Raw genomic sequence first — 23,690 nt, 5'->3', positions numbered from 1 at the left:
ACTAAGGACAACCACATGGTTTATGTAATTTCCGTCCTGTCTTCAAAACCAGGTTTGTAAAGATAGGATTTAAAACAATACTTGTTTAATGAAATTACTAAAACCGTACCTTGTACAGCATGTACAAGAAAGTACCTTGCTGACAGCCAAACTTTGTAATGCAAAAATTAATATTGATATTCATTTTAGAGACATTAGATTGTTTACACTGGAAGAAAATAATAAAAATAAAAAAAATAAATGAGGAGAATGAAAATAAGAAAACGTTCTAAAACGCTAAAGTACTACTACCACCAGTAAGTCAGATTACTTACTTTATTTCAATTTTCTTTCATTTTTGAGTCTATAATTTCATTCCAACATTCCCTTTTATTTACTCCCTCCAAAAGCTTCCCTATATTCCTCTCACTGTCCCTCAAACTCGTGGCCTTCCTTTTTACTAACTGTCCTTGCATGCATATATGTCTGTGTCTATACATGTAGATTCTAAAACATGACCTTTTTAGACCGTGTAATCTCTTTGTATGTATGTTTTTCTCATTTCAAACTACAGGCCTTTGGTGTTGCCGAAACTGACTTCCTACCCAGAGAAAGAATTCACCCCAGCAGAGTGTCAGCGCTTTCCAGACAATATCATCCATTCAGCTTTCTACTTCCTGAATGGAAGGATCCATTGGTCGCTACCATATATTTCTGAATTTTCTTAGTACTTTGATTTGAAAACAACAACAAAAAAAAATTAGTCCTTTTCAAATTGAAAGAAATTCGTAAAATGGGTCTCAACTTTCTTCCTGCTTCTGATTTTGCTTTTTAGAGGTATACACCTAGGGTTAACTTCTGTCTCCTGGCCCCTGAGAGCTGTTATCGCCTGACTTATGTGGCTCTGCCCACTTCCCCTTCTTGAGGGCAAACTTCAAATCTTTTAGAAATTGGATGAAAATAACCAACTGACATAAAATGAAACTCATATTTACAGTAACATGTTAAGACTGAGTCTCCTTAGATGGTAGTCAGTATTTCATTCACAAAAATAAAAAGCATTTTAAGTCTCCCTGCCCCATTTCGAGGGGAAATGAAGCAGTAAGAAGCAGTAAGAAAACATTAACCAGTTCTCCATGGTAAGAAAATGTTCCATACAAACGGGAGGCTAGGACAAGACAAGCTTGCTAGACTCACAGCTTCACTCCAAGGGGACTTTCGCAGCTTGTAACTAGAGAGGCAAACAGAATATTTTGTCAAACTTGCAAATTTTGACAAGATTTATAGGTTTGTGTTAAGAATTTAGAGGAGGTCCCAAACCCCAGAGTGACAAAAGTCCCATTCCTCTCTCTCTCTTTATATTTATATGCGTATACATATATATGTATATGTATATATATGAATATGTATGTGTAAGTATTTTTAATTTTTTTTAATTTTGCTTTTTTTGGTATTTTTTTGTTTTCTCTTTTTTAGATTTGATTTCTTTTTTAAGAGAGAGAATAAGAACATGAAGTAGGGTGAGTAGGGAGGATCTGGGAGAAAATACAAGAGGGTTAAGAATATGATTAAAATACATTATATGAAACATTAATAAAAATAATTATGAAAATAGACTTTTATAAAAGCTAGGGCCTAAATGAAAAGTCCTCATATGTTTGGCCTCCCAGCATTTCACTCCATTACTCTTAAGCTCTGAAATTATTCTTATACTGTCACATGCCCTTTGGGTCATGCTTCAACCTTGATTGGCTTGGTATTACAAAACTCAGGCATCCTTACAGTGTTCTGTTTTCTCTGGACCTGTGACACTCGGTTCCCCTACTTAGCTGTCTCTTTGTTCATCTGTCTCTCAACATCTACCCAGATTCAGAACTCTGTCCAGACCTTACCTCTATTTATCTCTCATCCTGACCATCCCTGGTGAGGACTACACCACCATTCCCTGAGAATATTTGGCACTTTCACTTTCATTCAAGAAAAATAAAAGCAAGTGGATCCATTTTTAGTTGCTGATGAAAATTCTGTTATTTTATTCTCGTGCTAAGGTTGGTTTTAAGTCATATGTCCTTACTAAAGATGATTGAAAAGCCAAGAGTGAACAATAGATAGACTGGCTCCGTTAGGTTCTTAATGCTTTCAGCCTAGCTCTGTGCAGTCAGTTCCAGCCATGCTCTCCCATGTTAGACGAAATCTCTGCACTACAGTTTATTAGCATCTGTCACTCATTTGTTTCTCTGCTCTCCAAGTCAGCAAGTAACGATGGATGAGTGGCTATTCCTAGAAACACAATAAAGTCTTCTATTTCATATTGTGAAGTTCAGCTTGGCCTTCAACTTGTCATCCAGCCTAGCCTGGAATCACACTCACCATATTTTCAGCTCGACCCCAGAGAGCTGGAGGTGTAAGCATGAGTCGCCCCCATACCTGGCCACCATATGAGAAACTTCTCTGATTTTACTGCATCTCACTTTTTATACACTCTGGTTCTGTGTGAACCTCAAAGGAAGAGTCTAACAGTTATTGCTCTTTGATTTCCATGGCACCTGGGGTTCCTATAATCTGTTGCATGTCAAGAGATAGAAATCACCCTCACAGAAGACAACAGAGGTAAGGATCAGGAAGGAAGTAGTCTCAGGTGCAGCAGAAGGATCCAGAGGTTTGACAGTATACTAGGAGAAGTGTGTTGTAGAAAATACTAATCTAACCTTGGATATTAATAGAGAACTCATGAGCTATTGCGAGATAGAGCCACTTTTAAGCACGGAACATAAGACTTAGTTTATTTGCAATAAACCTGCTATTTACATATACAACAAATACATAGCAAAGACATTTGGTTTTTCTAGGCTTTCTCTGCTGGTTAGTTTTATGTCAACTTGACATTAACTAGAGGCCTGTCTGTGAAGAAGAAATCTTAATTGAGAAAATGCCTCCAAAAGATTGGCCCATAGGCAAGTCTGTTGTTCATTTTCTTTGACTGGTAATTGAGGTAGGCAGACCGAAGCCCACTGTGGATGAGCAATTCCTGGGAACGTATTCCTAGGTGTTATAAGAAAACCAGCAGAGCAAGCATGAAAAGCAAGCATGCAAAGCAAGCTAATAAGTAGCACTCCTCTACAGTCTCTGTCACCTTCTGCTGCCAGGTTCTTGCCCTGTTTGAATTCCTGCCCTAACTTCCCTTAATGACAAACTGTGACATGGAATTCTAAACTAAAATAAACCCATTCCTCCCTTTTGGTCACAGTATTTTATCACAACAATAGAAACTCCAACCAACTCTGTTCCTCCCTGTTCTGGAGACAGTCACATCTTCTCATGCAGTGCCAGCTTTGTCCCATACACAAGATGGTGAAGGTCGGTGTGAACGGATTTGGCCGTATTGGGTGCCTGGTTACCAGGGCTGCCTTCTCTGCATCTGGCAAAGTGGAGATTGTTGCCAACAATGACTCCTTCATTGACCTCAACTACATGGTCTACATGTTCCAGTATGACTCTACCCATGGCAAGTTCAACGGCACAGTCAAGGCTGAGAATGGGAAGCTTTTCATCAACGGGAGGCCCATCACCATCTTCCAGGAGTGAGATCCCACTTACATCAAATGGGGTGATGTTGGTGCTGAGCATGTTGTGGAGTCTACTGGTGTCTACACCACCATGGAGAAGCCTGGGTCTCACTTGAAGGGTGGGGCCAAAAGGGTGATCATCTCTGCCCCTTTGGCCGATGCCCCCATGTTTGCCATGGGTGTGAACCAAAAGAAATATGACAACTCCCTCAAGACCGTCAGCAATGCATCCTGTACCACTAACTGCTTAGCCCCCCTGGCCAAGGTCATCCATGACAATTTTGGCATTGAGGAAGGGCTCAGGACCACAGTCCATACCATCACTGCCACTCAGAAAACTATGGATAGCCTCTCTGGAAAACTGTGGTGTGATTGTCATGGTACAGCCCAGAACATCATCCCTACATCCACTGGTGCTGCCAAGGCTGTAGGCAAGGTCATCCCAGAGCTGAATAGGAAGCTCACTGGCATGGCCTTCCATGCCAGTTCCTTGTTCCTACTCCCAGTGTATCCATTGTGAATCTGATATGCCGCCTGGAGAAACCTGCCAAATATGATGACATCAAGAAGGTGAGGAAACATGCATCTGAGAGCCCACTAAAAGGCATCCTAGGCTACACTGAGGTTGTCTCCTGCAACTCTAACAGCAACTCCCACTCTCTTCTACCTTTGATGCTGGGGCTGGCATTGCTCTCAATGACAACTTTGTAAAGCTCATTTCCTGGTATGACAATGAATATGGCTACAGCAACAGAACCTCATGGCCTATATGTCTTCCAAGGAGTAAGAAACCCTGGACCACCCACCATAGCTCAGCAAGGATACTGAGACCAAGAGAGAGGCCCTCAGTGGCTGAGTAGTCCCCATTCCACCTCGGCCCCCAACTCCCTCAAAATTTTCATCCCAGACACCCATAATAACAGGAGCGGCCTAGGGAGCCCTCCATACTCTCTTGAATACCATCAATAAAGTTTGCTACATCCACAAAAAGAAGAAAAAAAAGAAACTCCAATCAAGATACCTCCGTTGCTATACAACATTTAAACTTCAACATATGATAATTATAAACATCAACTTTAACTGTTCTGAAGTTAATTGAATTCAGAATATGATCCTAGTGTAATCCACTATAGAAAACAACCCAAGACACTGAAATTGCTGAAATTCTATGTGTAGTTCTTGAGAACAGTTTTGGTAGGTAGAGTGCCACGTTATACTTAGAACTTTAAAAAAAATAACTAAGTAGGGAGCGTTAGGATAATACAAGTGGAAGTAAATGTGAATTATTTGACTCCACGCACCCTCTTCCCAAAGACAGTACACATGTGTTTGGCAAACGTGCCAGACACAAAATCTTGAACTCAAGCATAATGCAATACCATATGTATATAGTTTATTATAAAATGGTTACAGATGCATTGGTCAAGCTCTGAAGTTGATTCTATCATATATACAGAAGCCGTGGAGGAACAGCATCATATATAGACATGTAGTTAAGAACATGATATGCAGTAAAACCTTTTGATCTTCCAGCCCTTGCTTTTTTTTAGAATGTGAGAAACTTACTTATCACATGTAGACCTGGAGATCATACTAATAACTAATTCAAAAAGAAAGGCAAAGTTTAAAAGACCAGGTTGGAACAATACCTAGCACATTCTGAGTGGTTCAGAAAATATTTGTTACTGATGATGATTTATTTCACAAAAAGAAACATTAGTTACCACACAAACAACTGAGAATAAAAAACCAATTTGTTAAGATTATTCTCATTACTAAGGATACTATGATTTGGTTTGATATTCTGTGCCAGGCACTGGGCAAGAGGCTCAAGTTGAGTAATCCTTCTGAGTTCATAATGACACTGTATATTGACTACATTTGATGTTATTGTGTAAAAAGGAAAGTAAGACTCAGAGAAGATGAAAATCTGCTTAAGCTCACAAGGGATATCAGTCGATTGGGTATGTCAGACTCCTGAGTCAGTCTTCCTTTTCTGCCTTATGCTTCAGCTGTGTTTCCTTTAACAGGGTATTGATAAGTTGCGTGGGCTGGCCTCACCTTTGGAACACAGAGCCATCAATGTTCCTCCAGAGTTGTGATTTCCCTGCTTTACCTTCTGGGTATTGGAATTACAGGCATGTGCTACTGAGCCTACCAAACCAGTACCCTGTACGCATCATTCTATACTAAAGCTCAAATTCTGATGGAAGAAAATACTGAGGAAATGAGCCTTTTACTTATCTGTAATCTGTAGTCTTGTTTAATTTTTACTGGTCTGTGTATATTCTGAAATTGAATCTGATTTCCTAATATAGAAAAGTACATGGAAAAAAAGTAAAGGTTATCAAGTTCAACAATGTGGTTTGAATGTGAAATATCCCCCATCAATTGAGATATTTGAATACTTAATCCCTAGATGGTGGTGTTATTTTGGAAGGATATACAACATTTAAGAAGTGTATAGCCTTGGAAGAGAAAGTGGATTACTGAGGATTAACCTTGAAGTTTTAGACTTTGGCCTCACTTCCTTCTCTCTCACACATTGCTTTTTGATTGTGGATATGACAGGACCAAATGCAGTCTTGCTCCCATTTTCATGCCTTTCATACCATGACAGAATGAATTCCTTCATGTTCTAAGCCAGGAAAAGCTCTTTCCTCCATAGATGCCATCTAGTCTTGTATTTTGTCACAACAATGAGAAAAATAAAACAGAAAATTGGTTACATAAGTAGGGTTGTTGCATGATAAACGTGATCATAAACTTTGTAGGCCTTTGGAACTAGTTTGCAGGAAGACGGCAGAAGAGTTTAGAACTTTGGGTGAGAAAAACTCTAGAGTACTTTTAAAATGCTTAATGTGTCATTCTAAAAGATATTTGGTAAACTAGAACACTAACAGAAAAAGAAACTGTAGAAGCCCAGTGTATGAGGTTCAGAGGAGAACAAGGATTCTGTTAGTTACTAGATTCGAAGATGCTTAGGTTATTTTCTAGTTTTAAATCTATATTCAGGTGTATTTTAAGTGAGGCTGACTTGAAATTTACTGAACTATGTGTTTAGTAGAGGAATTTCAAGGCAAGATTGCATCCAGGCTATGGAATGAGGAAAGATTACTGTTCACCTTTCTTATTCAGGTATATAGTAAAAAGAAAACAAGTGGATAAGAAAGATATTGAAAATCTTCAGGTTGTCAAAAAGAAAAGCTTGAATAAATTTAAAGTTGAGACAAAGATGCATGAGTCCTAAAATTGAGGTTATTACTGTAGAAGAGGAACCCCTGCTCTGTACTGAGACAATAGAAAATGTACCAAATGGGCAAAAACTCATCCATTAAACGTTCCAACTCATAAGCAGGTAAAATGTATTTGAAAGGAAAAAGGACTAAATTAAGAATGCTAAATGGGCTTCCCTATTCCTGAAAAGCAATTTTCGAGAAGTCTCCCTCTAGACACAATTCCTGCTGCAAATATGGCTCAGGGGATCCATTATTCATCCTGAGCTGTCAGTAGAACTTGGCAGCATTATCCACAGAGTACTGTTTTTTCAGGTATAAAAGATGATGCAGAATTGAGTAGGTTATTCAGTCTCCCACCATGATTTCACAGAACAGTTGAGACCTAGCAATGTGTGATAAGTTTCAAGTCCTTTCAAGGAGGCTTTGAGAAGTCATCACAAAGCAATGAACGTAAGTTGTACTGAGACCCCAAGATGTTAAAGATAATGGAACCATGGAACATCCCCTGAGAAAAATTGCAGCTTAGAATAGATCGCATTCAAGAAAGAAGCTCTACTGGAGACAAGATTGTTCTGTCACTAGCCCTAAATACCTTATATTGGGATTTGATGTTTGATCTGCTAAGTTTAGTCATGCTTAGATCTTATCATCCCTTGTTATTTCACATTCCTACTATTTAGAACAAAAATATTTATTCTGTTCCATAAAATGTCAGAAGTATAGAGCACGATCACATCACAACCACCACCACCACCACCACCACTTCCTCCTCCTCCTCCTCCTCCTTCTTCTTCTTCTTCCTCTTCTTCCTCTTCCTCTTCATCACCACCACCACCATCATCATCATCATCATCACCATTATCATCAATCATCATTATCAATCATCATCCAGGAGCTTATAAGTAGAAACTGCATTTAGTTTCAAAAGAAACTTTGGACTTCTGAAGATTGTTGGAATTATTGATGGCTACAGAAGATGGAAAGAATGCATTCTGTATCATGAGATGGACATGAGCTTATTAGGACCAGGGGGCCAGAGGTTCATGCATTTGAATTCTTGGATAAAGTTGTGGTTCCATTTGGAAAGTTGGTGGAGCTTCTGAGACCTTAGTGGAGGAAGTGAGTTACTGGGGACAGACCTTACACTTTCATGGGCCAGCCTCACTTCCTGTGGATATAGGCTTCTGCAGTATGGATGCCAGGTGATGAGCTGGCCTCCTCATCTTGACCACATAAATTTCTGGCCATGATAGGACATGCACGTTCAAACTCCAGGTCATAATAAACCCTTACTTCCTTAACTGCTTTTGGTCAAGTATTTTTCCAGAGCAACAAGAAATGTAACTAATGTATGTAGTTTTTCTAGAATAGCCTTGAGTTCCCAAAAGGTACAATTGACCTATGTACAATGGTTCTAATAATGCTTCAAGTTCAATGTTGGGTCACTGTACAAAATGTGGGTTTTAGGGAATGTTAGTTACATAGTGAAATATTTCTGTGTCAGAATGCATATCTACATGCTCCATGGGCCCATGGATGGGTACAATGATGGAAAAGGAAAGATAAATGTGTGCTAGAGTTAGACAAGCAGTTGTCTGAAAAATAAGAGGAATTTAAAAAATTCTAGATATCTAGAGGTCAAAAAGAGTCCATTAGAAGCTATTTACCTTTGAGAAAGAAATAGAGATTTCTCTCAGTGGAAGTAAATGCATAGAAATGTTCTCTTCTTGAAAGAAGTTAACACAATGGGTCCTGTCACCTGCCACTCCCCTGACTTCTCAATAGAAGACTCTCTGCTCCACCCTGTTCATCTTGCCCTGCTAATCAGATTTGTTTTGACAGTCACTAGTGTTTCTTGAAGATGAACCCTTGGTCTAATCCTGTTTACTTTTTTGTCACGGGGTTGTAGAACTCTGCTCATTCCAGTTAGGTTCAAACCCTTCAATCCTGTTGGGGTGGGGGGGGGAACGGGTTTTCATCTCTTAGAAGGAGATGGAGTTTGCTTTCTACTTAAGCAGGCAGAGGACAGACCCTTCTGATGCAAGAAGGTAAATAAATATCAAAATAGAAGGCTAGGAATGCAGTGCAAAATGTCAAAGTACAGAGTATTCTACAATTGGGCAGTTTCTTTCATCCTCATATTCTTCGAAATTAGCCTTCTTTTTCTGATTTTTTTTTCATGTGAAGATATCAAGGCTTAAGAAGGCTAACCATAGGGTCAGAAATTTATAGCATCTGTCATTTTACCCTCATTTTCCACCAGGGTCTGATCTTAAACAAGAAGAGGAGACAGGCTATGGGCATCTATGACCTCTTTCTTGATGGCATAGGAGTATTCTGTCTGGGATGCTGTCAAGTTTTATGTACCTTAAACATATTTATCATTCAGTATGTGTTTACATTTAAGAACTCTAACAATAAAAAATACTAATAAATAATTTATTCAAAGTCTCAGTGGGAAAGCTTAAATGGAAGGCAGAGTGTCTGCCTCCAAAGCCCAAACATTTAAACAGAGCATACTGCCTTTCATTTCATACCTTCTGGGTGCAGCAGCTAATGTAAAGAATAGGAGAGTGAATCCCCTAAATTCCAGGGTTATTGCTGTCTGTATCTCCTCAGGGAATTAGACTAATTCCAGATACGGTAGGGGGAGGACACTCACCACACATTTGTTACCCATTTAAGAAGGAAAACGCTAATACTAAAATACCATCAGCAGTTCTGCAGATTGAGCCACGACTCAATTTCCTAACTTCTCTGATATTGTCAGACAATGATCTGGCACCCAATGTAAAAGTCTAGAATTGTCTTTCATCTTTTATCTCAGGCCAGCATGCTTAATTGGACTGGGATAGAAAAATAGAGTAGAAAGGAAGCCAGCATTTGGTTCTGAATTAACTGTGTTTTGACCCATCTCAAAAAAATAGGAATAGTAAACAAAACAAAAAATTTATTCCATAAAACGATGCCTACCACAAAGGTGATATACTCTGAGGGAAAGTGGGAAACCAGAGAGGAGGACCCAGACACACACACACACACACACACACACACACACACACACACACACACACACCATAGAGAAAGTAGATTCTACAGGATTTGCTTTGTTTTGTTGTTTGTTTGTTGTTGTTTATTCCTAGGGGAAATTTGAATAATTTTTGAGGTTCTCTGCCATTGTATAGGACATTGTATGGTTGGAGACACCAGTGAAATGTCTCTTGTGTGCTACCACACTGTGTCCAGGAAAGCCTTTCAACAAGTGTTGCATACTTGTCTACAGACATGTTTTGACCTCAGACAAATATAGAAAAGTATGGAAATTCCTCTGGCCCCTTTTCCATAGGTATCGTCCAACTTTCATAGATAAATAGTCCTCCTACTTTGTCTGTTGAAATATTTATTTGATGTCAGTTGGACTTTGGGAGGTTTTATCTCAGTCACGTCACGGTTTTCCTTCCCTTCTGCCGAAGCTGCACAAAACTTCAGGTCAGAGAGAATGCCAGGGTCCCAGTGCTCAGAGTCACTTCCTTATACATCTCTCTGTGGCCTTAAGTGATCTCTGTAGTCTGCACGAAGTACGTCTGTAGTTCAATTGCTTTAGTCACAAACCAGCTTCTCACATCATTGGTTTTCTCCCTTCAAGAGAGAGAGAGAGCTCATCTCTCAGCAGGTGATAGTCCAGGATGCCAACATAAACCACACTCTGGTAAATGCAACTTTCATAATCATATTCATCATGTAAGTAGAGCTCAAAATTATCAGTTTATCACATGCCATCAGAAGGGGAAAGAGCAGAGATTGAACAAATATTACCAACCGGAAACTTGGTTTTGTGTGTGAGGATGTAAAAGGAGTCTTAAAAGATTATAAATATGCTAATGAGATGATAATGATATGCCTCCTATCAGGTGTCATAAAGAGGAAGGAGGTTGGCTGTGAATCAACCAGTAAGCACTCTATGTGCAAGTCAAGGCTCTCTACCTTTTACTATCTACTTGTATTGCCTCTTATCCATTACAAATTCCCAGAAGGTAGATAATCATCCCCATTTTACAGATGTCAAAACTAAGTAAAGTTCAAATCTGGCTTATAGAAAGCAGCAACTGTTTATAGATAGGCCTAGGTTTGAACCCAGGATTCTACTGCTTAGAATTAACGTGAGTGCACATTTCTAAGCTGGGTCTTCACTGGTAGAATGAGACCACATGAGGCCAGAAAGGGATGCTCCAGGCTCCAGGCACCATGATCTTTCTACTGCAATATACCATGCCTTTTATTTCCTGAAAACTCAATAAAGATGAAGTCCAAACTTTGGAAAGGTAATCGAGACCTGGCTTGTTGGTTGGTTGGTTTTTGTTTGCTTTTTTTTTTTGTCTCTGACTTAAATTTCTCTATTTTCTTTTGTTTCTGTATTGCTTTATATTTGATTTCACAATAATTTTACCTGCTTGTATGTAAGTATACTTCTTGCATGTCTGTGAAAGTCTATAAGGTGAGGGCACCATATTTCCCTTTTGTTTTAGTCCCAGCACCAGAAATATTTAAAATGCTAATTAATCCTGGGTACTAATCTATCAGAAGAGATACCTAATGAACACAGCCATTGGATAATCACCAATATTGCTGTCAGACTGCTGGTGAATGCTCACTTTATATGAATGAATATAGAATATTTTAAAAATTTGCCCTTGCTTCAGTCTTTTGCTTCTATTCATACCTCTTTCTCCCCTCACTTCTCAATACCCATTTTAAGCTGTTGCTTATGCATCTTCAAAATTATCAAACTCCTTCAGTGGCAAGGATGGAAATGATAGTACGTAAAATGCCTGTTGAATTTTAACTACTTTTTATAATGATAACCCCAAGAGTCCCAGAGTCAGAGCTGACTGAAGGAATTCTGTGAAATGTGATTCTTTTATCGAATGACCTTTCCAGCTACTGTGGTGCCTAGAGTAGAAGTTTAGACATTTATTTATTGAAATTAAAAGGTAGATTCTCACCAATTAACCACTGTATTGTAAATTATTCTGCATCTGGCAAATAGTGAAGAATTTAATAATTACAAAATCCTTAGCATAAATTAATTTTAATGTGACTTTCCAACTAATACTTTGAAAATGTAAATAAAGCACACATTATTAATTTAGAAGTCAATCTAATCCTTCTCTACTCCTTGGAGTGTATAGGGGAATTAATAATACTCGGCTCTGTTGAAGGTGCACTAATTATACCTGACTACACACTAAGCCTAAAGCATTTGAATGAATCTTCTCCTGACCTTAGACACCCCCTTCATCCCACTCCTAGGGTTCAGTTTGTAATTAGCTCTGCAATGCATGGCATGTGAATTCCTAAGGATTAAGGAGGTGTGAGGGAATCTAGCCCTGTGGAAATGATATCCCAATAGACCAAAGAGAAAGATTCATACATTGAGTGCTTTGATGAAGAGGTGAGTGCAAATGAAAGGATCCCTTCTGCTGCTGTGATATGATACTCCAACGTAACACAGCTTTGAGATGGAAGTGAGTATTTGTCTTAGAATCCCATCACATAGTCCATCACAACAGGGTTGTCAAGGCAGGAACTCTGAGAAGCTACTTACATTATAGCCAAGAGCAGAGAGGAAGGACTGAACGCACACTTACTTGCTCAGCATACTTTCTTCAGCTCTCACACAATTCACGCCTCAGCCCATGCATTGGCAGTGCTTGCACACAGGTTGGTTCTTCCCACCTCAATATGAAAAATTGCCACACAAGCATGTCCGCAGGCCAAGATGCTCTAGACAATCCCATATTGAGACTGTTTGCTGGTGGTTCTAGATTGTATTACATTGATGAAACTGACAGGCAACTACAGGACAAAAATTATTAACACTGCTTGGCAGGACACAAAAGTATGAAAAATTCAGCTCAGGCACAAAGAAATGATTTGCTTGGATACAATATATTCTTTTGAAGACTGGAAGGTTTCTTAGTCTGAAGGTGTAAAGCCTTTCAGCATGGGAGGCATTTTGACAAGATAATTAATAATAATAATAATAATAATAATAATAATAATAATAATATAAAAACAGTAACTAAAACTGAAGTCAGAGAGTGTCCCAATGGAGATGGTATTTTACAAATAAAATGAAGAAGACATTTTCAGCCAAAACCATTCAGTTTTTAGAATTATTTATTCTTCCCAAGGTCTTATACATAATGCCATTTCTATTAATACCAAACAATGTAAACTTGTATTTACATTATTTTTTTCTTAGTCAGTCAGTATTAGCTGGTATTGTGACCTGTCTTATCATGCTACTGAATTCCAGTATTCTCATTCATAGCATGTTGAGGAAAGGGTGGAATGGGCAGGACATGCACACAGCATGTTAGTGTTTTAAGGCCAATGCAGAAATTGCAGGTACTGGACTAGGAAACTGGACTTTAGGCAACAGAAGGTAATTCCCTTCAGAATTAGCATCGTTTTAATGTATTCATACCACGTCTGTAAATGCTGTCACAGCTCCCCTCAGAACTCACAGCTGCTCATGTCAATGTTGATTTGTGCCTGCGAGGTTGCTATAACAATTTTTCAAAACAATTATGTAACACATGATTTAGTTGATATAAATCAGAGCTGATAGAATTGGTTTTTTACCCAGCCCACCCAGCATGAATGTGTGTGTGTGTGTGTGTGTGTGTGTGTGTGTGTGTTTGTCTTCTAAACTAGAAGGGAGCCTGTCTTCCACTTTGATTTCCATGGGCTCATGAACATTGCCACCAGATCCCCATGACAGCAGCTTAGCTGGTCCATTCTCTTAAAATTGTGTCTAAAATAGTTTGCTTGAAATTTTACTAGTCTCCATATTTTAGCCATATTTTTAATAAACATTATCTGAGTTGAACTTTCCTAAATAAGAGAACAGTCTATTTAATAACCAAGTTTGTGTATAAGTAATGGTAATTACCAAATATTTATTTTGAGTCTTACCTTTGAAATTAACTTTAAAATTGACTCTTGTCCATCACTCTGCTTACTAAGCACAATACAATGTTGACCACAGAATTACTACTACTTATCTGTCTGCATGCCCAACCCAGGATATCTGAAGATTTATTGTTAAAAAATATTACCGACCTATTCTTTGACCAGTGGGAATTGTCTCCAGGTTTAGGGTATTGGTTTTCACATCAGCATTAATTTCTTATGGCTATAGATATGGGAGAAAAATGACTGGCAAGTCAGGTTCACATTATGAACAACTGCCTCACTTTGTCTTTCCAACCACAGCTTACGATTAGAATATTCTAGAACCAGGAGTCCTGCTTCACTAGAGACCATATCTCCTCATCCCTACATCAGCACTGGGCCTCAATGATTATGGGTTAAATGGTGCCCAATAATTGGGAGAACTTTTTCAATGTGTTTTCTCTTCTTCTGACACTCTGTCCTATGTGCCTGCTCCTGGATTTACCTTGACAGTGCAAATACCTCTCAATTACATGATCTCATAAACCCTTGAACTCTTAAAATATTCCTTCCTGTGCTGTCTACTTCACTAAAAATTGCTCAGTCCAATTATTTGCCTTCTCTGAAGTCTTGATTTTCCCACAAAATGGTACACTTTTCATTATCCTGTTAAGATGAAGCCGTTCTTTCAAAATGTTAGAACCCCATTCCCTTAGGTCCGGAGAACTGGTCCAGACTGTGCCATTCCAATGCTTGCATATCGTGATTTTGTTTATTGGGAGTCATATTTTTTGTTATGCCCTACTGATTGTGTCATTCTGAGCAAGGATTCTGGGAAATTCTCATAATTGCCCTTTCTGAAATGGCTATAATCTTCATTTAGATGAGGTTGAAACATCCTTGAAAATTATCCTTTCCTCACAGCAAGTTTGACTGATCAATTTTATTGTACATTTTTTCTGCATGTTAGCAATAACTTTCACGGGCATTCACTACCACTTGTGACTGACTGAACATTCTGAATCTGTGTCAGTAAAATCTGATGGCTTCACCACAGTATTCTTTTCTTCCTGCAGAGTCTCCTATGATCACATTGTGATCTCTACTCTCTCTATGGTATCTGCCTTTTTTTATAAGCTCCAAATACTCTAACTGGTTTCACTTTCTTCTGTATTTGGAAAGTGTAATTTCAATTACTCTTTCCATAATACCTCATGCTTCATCCCTTCTGCAAAGTTCATGTGTCTCTATAAACCAAACCTTTCCTCAAGGATCACAATACATGTTCTTGTCTTCAGGGATGTTAATTATTTAAAAACTGATGTGCTATTATGGAGTTCTGTCCCAAGGAAAATACCTGCTCTCCAAATTCAGATGTTTGTTGATGTCCCCAAGCCGCTGTCACTGGATCTGATTAGCTTTATGCACAACTGCCTTCCATAGCAGCTCTTATCTTTTACCAATAATCTGCTAATCTGTGTTCTAGCTCCCACTTTATACATGAATAGCATTGATTCTGAAGGCTGATTTCTTTGAACTTATCTTGTGTTTCTTTGTAGTTACCTTTTACCATTATATTTTGTACTTACCTCATGTGACATACATACAGGCAAATTAAAATTAAGAAATAAAAGGAGAATATGTAAATATTGCTAATGATGTATACTAATTCCTTAGGTGACTATGCAAATAACCATTACACCTGAACATCCTAGATGTCACTCAGTAGGAGACCAGGGCAAGAAAGTGAGATTAGGGCAGCCTGAGAAGAAGAGGGCTGTTATCTTTATCACACTCCAGAGTAGAAGGAGTGAGAATGGATTCAAGAGAGGATGAGAGCCTGGTGTGTTAGCCCTTGGAGTGTCCGGCAATACAATAGATGACCCTTACTTTAGTTTGAGAATCACTATTGTCCTCTGCCCTTCATCATTTCCAAGGCACGCCAAGCACCTTCCTTCACTCTTGCTGTTTAGTAAACATTAACTGCACACAGAGCGCAGCCAACATGTTGTCATTCATCAGCAGTAGCAGAGCTGGTCATCTATTTCCATGCAATACAAATGAATTTGGTTTCCATGTGACTCCTGTCAACTATTCAACCCACTTGAATTTTGTTGTTCTGATGTCGTGTGAGGACAGATTGTGAGTCCCCTTTCTTCCATACAGGTACCAGCCTTTCCCTCACCACCTACTGAAAGGTCTTTTCTTCCTCTGCTCTGCTGTGGCATCACCTGTACTGTAGGTGATGTGTCCATGTGTGTGCTTGGGTTTAAGTTCTCAGTGTCACCCCCCACTCTCTGTGATGCTTTGTAAGAAGCCTTGGTATTCGGTAATACAAGTTCTACAGGGTTTCTTCCTTGGCTGGGCCCCTTACGTGTCTGTCTGCATTTCAAAATCAGTTTGGCAGTAACCATGACATTTTGATATCATCGGATTATTAATGTGATATACTGCAATAAAATATAAGTGTTTTGGCATAGAGCATAATTTGCCTTTATAACCTAGTTCTAGTTTCTTGCCTGGTCACATTTCTGACCTCCCCCCACTCTCCTGCATTCATTCTATAGTAATTGCAAAAATTATAGCTTCTCTTATGTGCTTATTGTTAAAAAGGCATCTCATGTTTCTGGGTTTTCCACATTTTTTCCCTCCTTTATAAAACACACGCCCTCCACTGCTGTCTGCTTGTAATCTTATACTCTTCCTCTAGATCTCATCTCTGTAATTCCTGTTAAATAAGGACAATGGTCATCATCAGCACATGTATGATCAAGGCCCATTGCACTGTGTGTATCCCCATTGCAAATAGCATACCATATTGCAGTACCGCAAACTACTCATTTTACATTTTTGCCTATTTATTTTTGAGAAAAGGCCTCTGTCTCAATCTGGCCTCAAACTCCTGATATTCCTGCCCCCATTTCCTGAGCACTGGAGTTACAAGTGTGCACACAATGCTAAGTCTATGTGGTGATAGGATCACTCTCTGAGCCCATGTATGTGACTCGTGCATGTGGGTAAGGGTGCACCTAACCAATTCTGTTGCATACATAGCTCAAGCTACTAAATTCTAGCAAAGATTAGACAGGCTTTTAGAATACACCCAAGTACATGGTCTAATCAACATATCAAACTGTTAACGATTTATCCAAATACAGAATACTGACAGAATTCTAGAATCAATGTCAGACCATAAATAACAAGAAAACATTGACCCCCGAAAAATACAAACTACCTTTATGACTAACAAATCATAAAAAGTAAACTGTTTGTTGCATGTTTATATCAAGTAAGTCATTAAAATATTACAAAACAGCACATCAAAGGCACTGACTGGCTTATCTAATCTGAGTCCAACTACAGATGCCAGCATGATCCCATCACTTCCCCTGCCTCTCTGGTTATCTCAGATAATTGCCTTTTGAGCGATCTGCCAAACATGCTTTATTTATATATTGCTCAGTAAGGAAATACTTCATCAGAATAACTTCAGCCATAATTGCAAAATATACTTTCCTGTCCATTGGAAAAACATTATGGTAGGTCAGAGCAGTGAAGCAGAATTTCCAGACCTAGAAATCAGAACTGGAATCTCACCTCTGTCTCTGAACATGCATGTCTTTCTTCTACGTTTCCAGGGTGTTGTCAGAGCTCCAGAGGATTTGTAGTGCCCACATGTGTGATCATGTGACAGTGGGCAATGAGAACCATCCAGTTCTCCCTGTTTTGTGGGAGTGGGTGTGGCTACTGAGGAAACAACATTATAGTGAACAGAGGGATTGTGGGATGTTACACAGATGACTGTAACCTGTAACAAAAAGGTGCAGGCTTAGGAGCAAGGAGCATTCATTGTGGGATGGAGATGATATTGCCCATCAAGAACTATTTAGGAAGCAGCTGGGTACAGGATCCTGTGATTAACTCATACTCGAGGTACGGATCCTAGCTTCAGAAATCAAATAGAGACAGCCTCTTAAGGTGAAGGAGTTGCTGGGGATCAAGAAGAAATGTGTACCCCTGAAACCAACAGCTGCCTCTAGGGCTGAGCCATGGAAGAAAAAGAACAAACTTCAGACAGGATGGTTGGGTTAACAGGGCTAGGCTATTTTGTACTGTTGGGAAGGAGGACTGTGTCTTGGAACTCTGATTTAACACCTGTTCTTCCCTTAACAGTCAATGGATCTTCACAAGAGTCGGTGAAAATCACATGTCCTGGCACAGTAGTGAAAATAATACATTGGTCAGATGATCAAATCCACTTTTTAGGCTGTTGGAATTTGCAACTAAGCCTTCCAAGTAGTAACTCATCTGAAAAGATTTTAATTTCATTGACTCTCTAGTCAGCCATAGACCTTTCCTCCCTTCCTCACAGGCAGTTTTACTTAATGTCCTTAACCACAGGATGGTCTCTGACACTTACTAAAGCCAAGATACTAGTTGGAAGGGAGCATGGCACTATTGTAAACTCAAGGGAAGTTCAAAGACTTGGTCTCAAAATCATGACAGTTAAAGCAACTATTACTGAAAATATGGCACAAGACAAACATCCCTAAGTGGCTGTTTCGTTTCATTTCCTCTTGTTTTTCATTTGTTTGTTTGTTTGTTTTTTGAGACAGGATTTCTCTGTGTAGCCTTGGAAGTCCTGGAACTCACTTTGTAGGCCAGGCTGGCCTTGAATTCATAGAGACCTGTTAGCCTCTACCTCCCAAATATTGGGACTAAAGGCATGTGTCACTATCGCCCAGCAGCTGACTTTCTTTGTAGTCAGGAAAGAATCTGATAGGAGTTTCAGGATTACATCAGCTTTAATATCAGCTCAACACACTGTATAATTATCTGAGATGAGACTGTCAACTGAGGAAATGCCTAAATGTCTGGGATTGTGGTCATCGTCCACTGATGTAGAAGGAGGACCCAGTCCACTGTGGGTATTCTATCAATAGACAGGTGGTCCTGAATTGTATGAGAAATTTGGTCCAGGTAAGCTGTCCTGAAAGCCAGCTAGTGAGAAACACCGGTGGTCCATGGCTTCTACTGTACTTCTTTGGGTGTAAACAGATCCTTCAAGTTCCTGCTTTCAGTACTACCTTGATTTCTCTCAGGGTTGAACTATGATACAGACTCATAATCCAGCAAATCCTTTATCCCCCAGGGTTACTTCTAGTTGGGGTATTTCATTACAGCAACAGAAGTGAGTGACAATGCTGTCATGAAGCTCTGCACAAATTCTTCTGTGCCCCATGAGGGTGCAAGTGTTTCTCACTGTGGGAGGAAAGATGAAGAAAGAATGTTTACATCTTTAATCATGTGTATGGATGTGGATGTGTGCACATGAGCGCCAGTGCCTGCAGAAGCCAGAGGTGTTGTATGTCCCTGCAGTTGGAGTTACAGGCAGTTGTAAGCTACGTGACATGGCTGCTGAGAAGTGAATCTAGGCTCTCTACAAGAGCAGAGTGTTCTCTTCACCATTAAATCATCTTTATAGCCAAAGAAGGAGTAATTTTAAATAGTGTAATGTATAAACAATACATTTAATTATTTACTGCATTCTTCTCTCTTTAATACATGCTTTTAAAATATTATTCATAATGTAGAAAGATCATTTGCCATTATTTTTGAGAACTTGATCAATGATATAAGCTTTTACTGATTCTCTCTCTCTCAATCTCTCTCTCTCTCTTTCATACACACACACACACACACACACACACACACACACACACACACCCATGCTTCTATGTGTTCATGTACAAGTGGAGGCCTGAAATATGAAATATCTACTATATTTTTTGAGACAATGCTCTCATTGAATCCAGAGCACTTTGGCTAAACTGACTGGTCACTGAGTTCTAGCTGAGCCTGTTTCTGACCCTCCTCACCCCACAGCTCCCAGCACTAGGATTATAGACAGTGTCACCACATCTGCTTTTCACAAAGGAGATTTGAACATAATTCTTCTTGATTGCATGGTAGTTACTTTCCTGATCGATCCACTTTCCTAGCCCAATGAATAAATATTTTTATAAGGATAGGAGATTAAACTGTTAACAGTTTTCAGTTTTGTACAAAAGAATGAGTTTTCTGGAATTATGTTACTGAATATTTCTTGGTTTCATAACATGATATAGAATTTGTTTGCTCCATTAATATTTACCCAGAAAACTCCTATTTCTTCCTTTGGAAATCGTTAGAACATGTGTTTAAGAGGACATCTGGAAACAAAAATTTCTCAGCCACTGGCAACCTGTCTCTCTGTGTCTTTCTTTACCTCATGAGAAGCTAGCAGGATGGGAGTCAGAGAATCAGCAGGTACTTCAGTTTTTATCATTTATCAGTTAAATAAATAATTTATTACAATACAGTTCTGAAATGAACATTTCTTCCTAGGGAATTTCCTTAAAAACCATTTCCAGTCATGTCTGGGTGACATAGTATTTTAGAAAGCCAATATTGCATCAGACAGTCTCAAATTTGCAAACGGATTAAGCATTATTTTCACTAGGCCACATTTTAATAGCATTTATTGCTCCTAGAAACATGTTTGTGTGAGTTTTCAATAATGACTTATTCAGTGCTTTAATCATCGGAAGTCAAATGGCTGGATAAGTAAGCACAGAGAAATGTGTTGGAGCTCCTTTAATTATCAAATTCAGGTTTTATATGTATGGGAAGAATTGAAATTATTAGGACAATCCTTGAAGCTAATTCATTTTTAGGGAGAAATTTTTCTTATGTGCTTACATGTTGTTTCAGTTCTTCCTCTTTTAGTGATGTGTAATAAGCATGCATGATTTACGATTCTCTGAAATCCTTCCAGGGAATGGTAACAGGAATCCATCCAGGCAAACTCATGGATGACTATATGGTAATTCCTTTTTGGAATAATAGTTTAATGTAAGAAGAGAAGATTCCTAGAATCATTCTCATGATGATGGTGGTGGTGATGTGTGTATACGAGCATGCGTGTATGCGGGTATGCGTGCGTGCGTGCATGCGTGCGTGCGTGCGTGCGTGCGTGCGTGCGTGCGTGTGTGTGTGTGTGTGTGTGTGTGTGTGTGTGTTAGTTTTGCTCATTCAGTCTGTGGAATGGAATACCAGAAACTCTCCACAATGGTTTTAGTCAATGGAACACAATGGTGTTTCAAAGCATGACGTCTGAATTTTACTACATTTTAATTTCTGCTCCATCACTTATCAAGTTTATAACTTCATGCAAGCCATCTTCTAAATGTGAGTTCCCTGTGTTATATGTAGCCAACAGTCTAGTGGCTACTTCTCAGATCCATAGAACAGGAGTGGAATGAAGCACTTCACATGTTTATTTAGTGCAGTGTCTCAGGCATGGTAACAAAACATGATTATTATAATTTAAATCATTATTCTATTACCCTTTAACTTCCTTTGAAAAAAACTTTTAAAAGAAAAATTTAATCCCCTTAAGACGAGCAAATGCCCTGATTAAATGTTTAGTGGAACTTACAGCTGGTCTGGGATCAGATAAGGAACTACATGCATCTCTCTCTGGCTCATCTGAGCTGACCTGAGCTCCCCCGGGCTGTTTGCTGTTCAAGTCCACACCTCTGGCCTAGCAAACTGAAAATATGCCGCTAAACAAAGTACCACACCGGTGTTACAAGCAAACATTTCACTTAAAGCTAATGAAATGTTGTCATCAGTGGCTTCTACGGGACTTAGAGAAATACAACTTTGAACATTTTAGAAATTATCTAAAATGTCCGATACATCATTGTTAAATAGCGTTTTGGGAACACAGGTACCTGAGACTATGTTCTTCAGCAAATGAGTTCGATCCTTCCAACACAGGAGTGTTAGGGTCATACAAAGATAAGGATCAGTAGAAGTTTGAAAGAAAACGGACAAGAGTACTGTGATGGGAATGTCTGAGCACTAAGAGGAACTTGACCCGCTTCGCTTCCATCTCTCGCCCTGTTCTACCACCACATTCCCCGATTCCCATCCACGCTGCTCGTGGGTTTTGTGCGGCTGCAGTGATGAGCAAAGCTTATCTGCAGGAAGGAAACTGGGAGATTGCAATAGCTCTGAAAGAATTTGTGTTAAGCACAGCAGCAGTCAGTGACACAGATAAGCTTCACCCGAAGCCACTGATGTGTAACATGTGGGACTCTGAACAACAGGAAGATGAAGAGCCCCTTATTAGATCATGATTAACAGTTTCAGTGTGGGAACCGCTACCCAGTCAGCGCTGAGCCCTGCTCAGCTACTTAGGTTAGAAGGAAGCCAGCCCTGCAGGTCCTCCTTTCTTCCTCTCCTAACCTTACTCCTTTCTAGTGTTTACAAAAGCCCTCTTTGCTTGCCTGGCCTTTCACTTACTCAAAGAAGGTCACTTTAATTCAAAACCTATTTTTTTCTTGGCTGAAACTTTCTTTTTTTTTAATTGGATATTTTTATTTACATTTCAAAACCAATTATTAAATTTATTTTTGTACTACTTTTTGAGAATTTCATGAGGGTTGTATTTACATCATGATTGCCCCTTTCTACCATTACTCTTCCTGTGTACCCCCAACTCCCTCACAACTATGTATGCTATTCTTTAACTATTGTTACATACACATACACATAGGCTGTATAGGTACAGCCTACTGAGTCCGTTTAGTGTTGCTCATAGGTATATGTGTTAGAAATCACCACTTGGGATTGGATAACCTACCACAGGCCTCATCCCTGGAGAAGAATGAATCTCCCTCTCCCAGCAACCATTCATTTCCTGTATGACATCATCTAGGGGTGCAGACTTGTCATATTTTTTTCCATCCGAGTTGGTGAACCCACTGCTATTATCATTACACAGATCTTGCTTAGGTGAACATGGTGTTAGCATCCAGGGGTATTGCTCCCTGTTATAGACAGAAGACAGTGTTTTATCCTGTGGCAGACATCCTCTTCCTCATTGTGCCCCCTGAGCCTGAGACATGGGGGTTGTGTTGTATATGTATCATGTGGACATAAGCACCCTACAGGCAGTCGAGCACAAAGACTCTTTAGCCACATATTATGTAAACGCATGTGAAGGGATGAGCCTAGATGTTTCCTTTCTACAATTTTTTGCTGTGTGGTGGTGGCAGCAGGTGCCTTCCATGGCATGTCTGTGGAGGTCAGAGTGTAACTGACAGGGTCAATTCTGTTCTTTCACGATGTGGGTCTTAGAGACTGAATTCTGTTCATCAGGCTTGGCAGCAGGGCCATTAGTCACTCAGCCCCCTCTAAGAGTTATTTAATTTCTAGTACGTAAAAAAGACACCATTAGCTTCTCAGTTTATTTTTGATTCAGTTAAAGACCCTTGGAAAATTTAAGCACTGTTCTTTTACAGTTCAATAAACTACTCAAGTAAATTTGTCAAACTCATAACATTCTTGGAATGTTTGAGTCATGTGTCCTTCTGAAAGCCATCCAAAAGGAAACTCACCAGAGATAAATAACTGTTTTGGAAACACATACACGTGCATGTCCGTTCAAGAACTTCAGATTAGATCCTTGCTTTGAAATAAGACTTTAGATATGTGGTATAATAAAATTGCTTATCCTGAGGACTTCAAAGAGAGATATGATATTTTGTAAACCAATGTGATGAAATTTTATTACACTTATTATTTACCATGTTAATACACAAAAATAAGCTAGCACCAGGTCACGAATATTCACAATGATTATTTTTTAAAGTTCTCATGAAGAATGTTCAAGGACTACGGTCAACACTTTACACATCTCCTTGTTTCTGTATTCTTTTCAAAGAAGAAATATTTTTCCAGATTGCCAAAATAAACATTTTGCTCCTGGAAAAGTAAACTTTATGGTTTTGATTTATATCCAGCCAAAAAAAAGAGTCAAATTCCATTTGCTTTGTTCAAAATCAGCATCTACTCCAGGTCCTCTGTATTGCCTTCAGTTGCTAAACCCCCTGGG

The 23,690-nt window shown here is 39.1% G+C and overlaps 1 pseudogene; it reads left to right on the top strand.

Annotated features, from left to right (window-relative positions):
- Nucleotides 1-3,126: 3,126 nt before the first annotated feature.
- Gapdh-ps5 (Glyceraldehyde-3-phosphate dehydrogenase, pseudogene 5) lies at nucleotides 3,127-4,261 on the top strand (annotated as a pseudogene).
- Nucleotides 4,262-23,690: the final 19,429 nt, after the last annotated feature.

The sequence above is a fragment of the Rattus norvegicus genome, chromosome 6 (assembly GCF_036323735.1).
Source record: "Rattus norvegicus strain BN/NHsdMcwi chromosome 6, GRCr8, whole genome shotgun sequence".
Lineage (NCBI taxonomy): Eukaryota > Metazoa > Chordata > Mammalia > Rodentia > Muridae > Rattus > Rattus norvegicus.
This window is presented reverse-complemented; position numbering and strand designations above follow the sequence as displayed.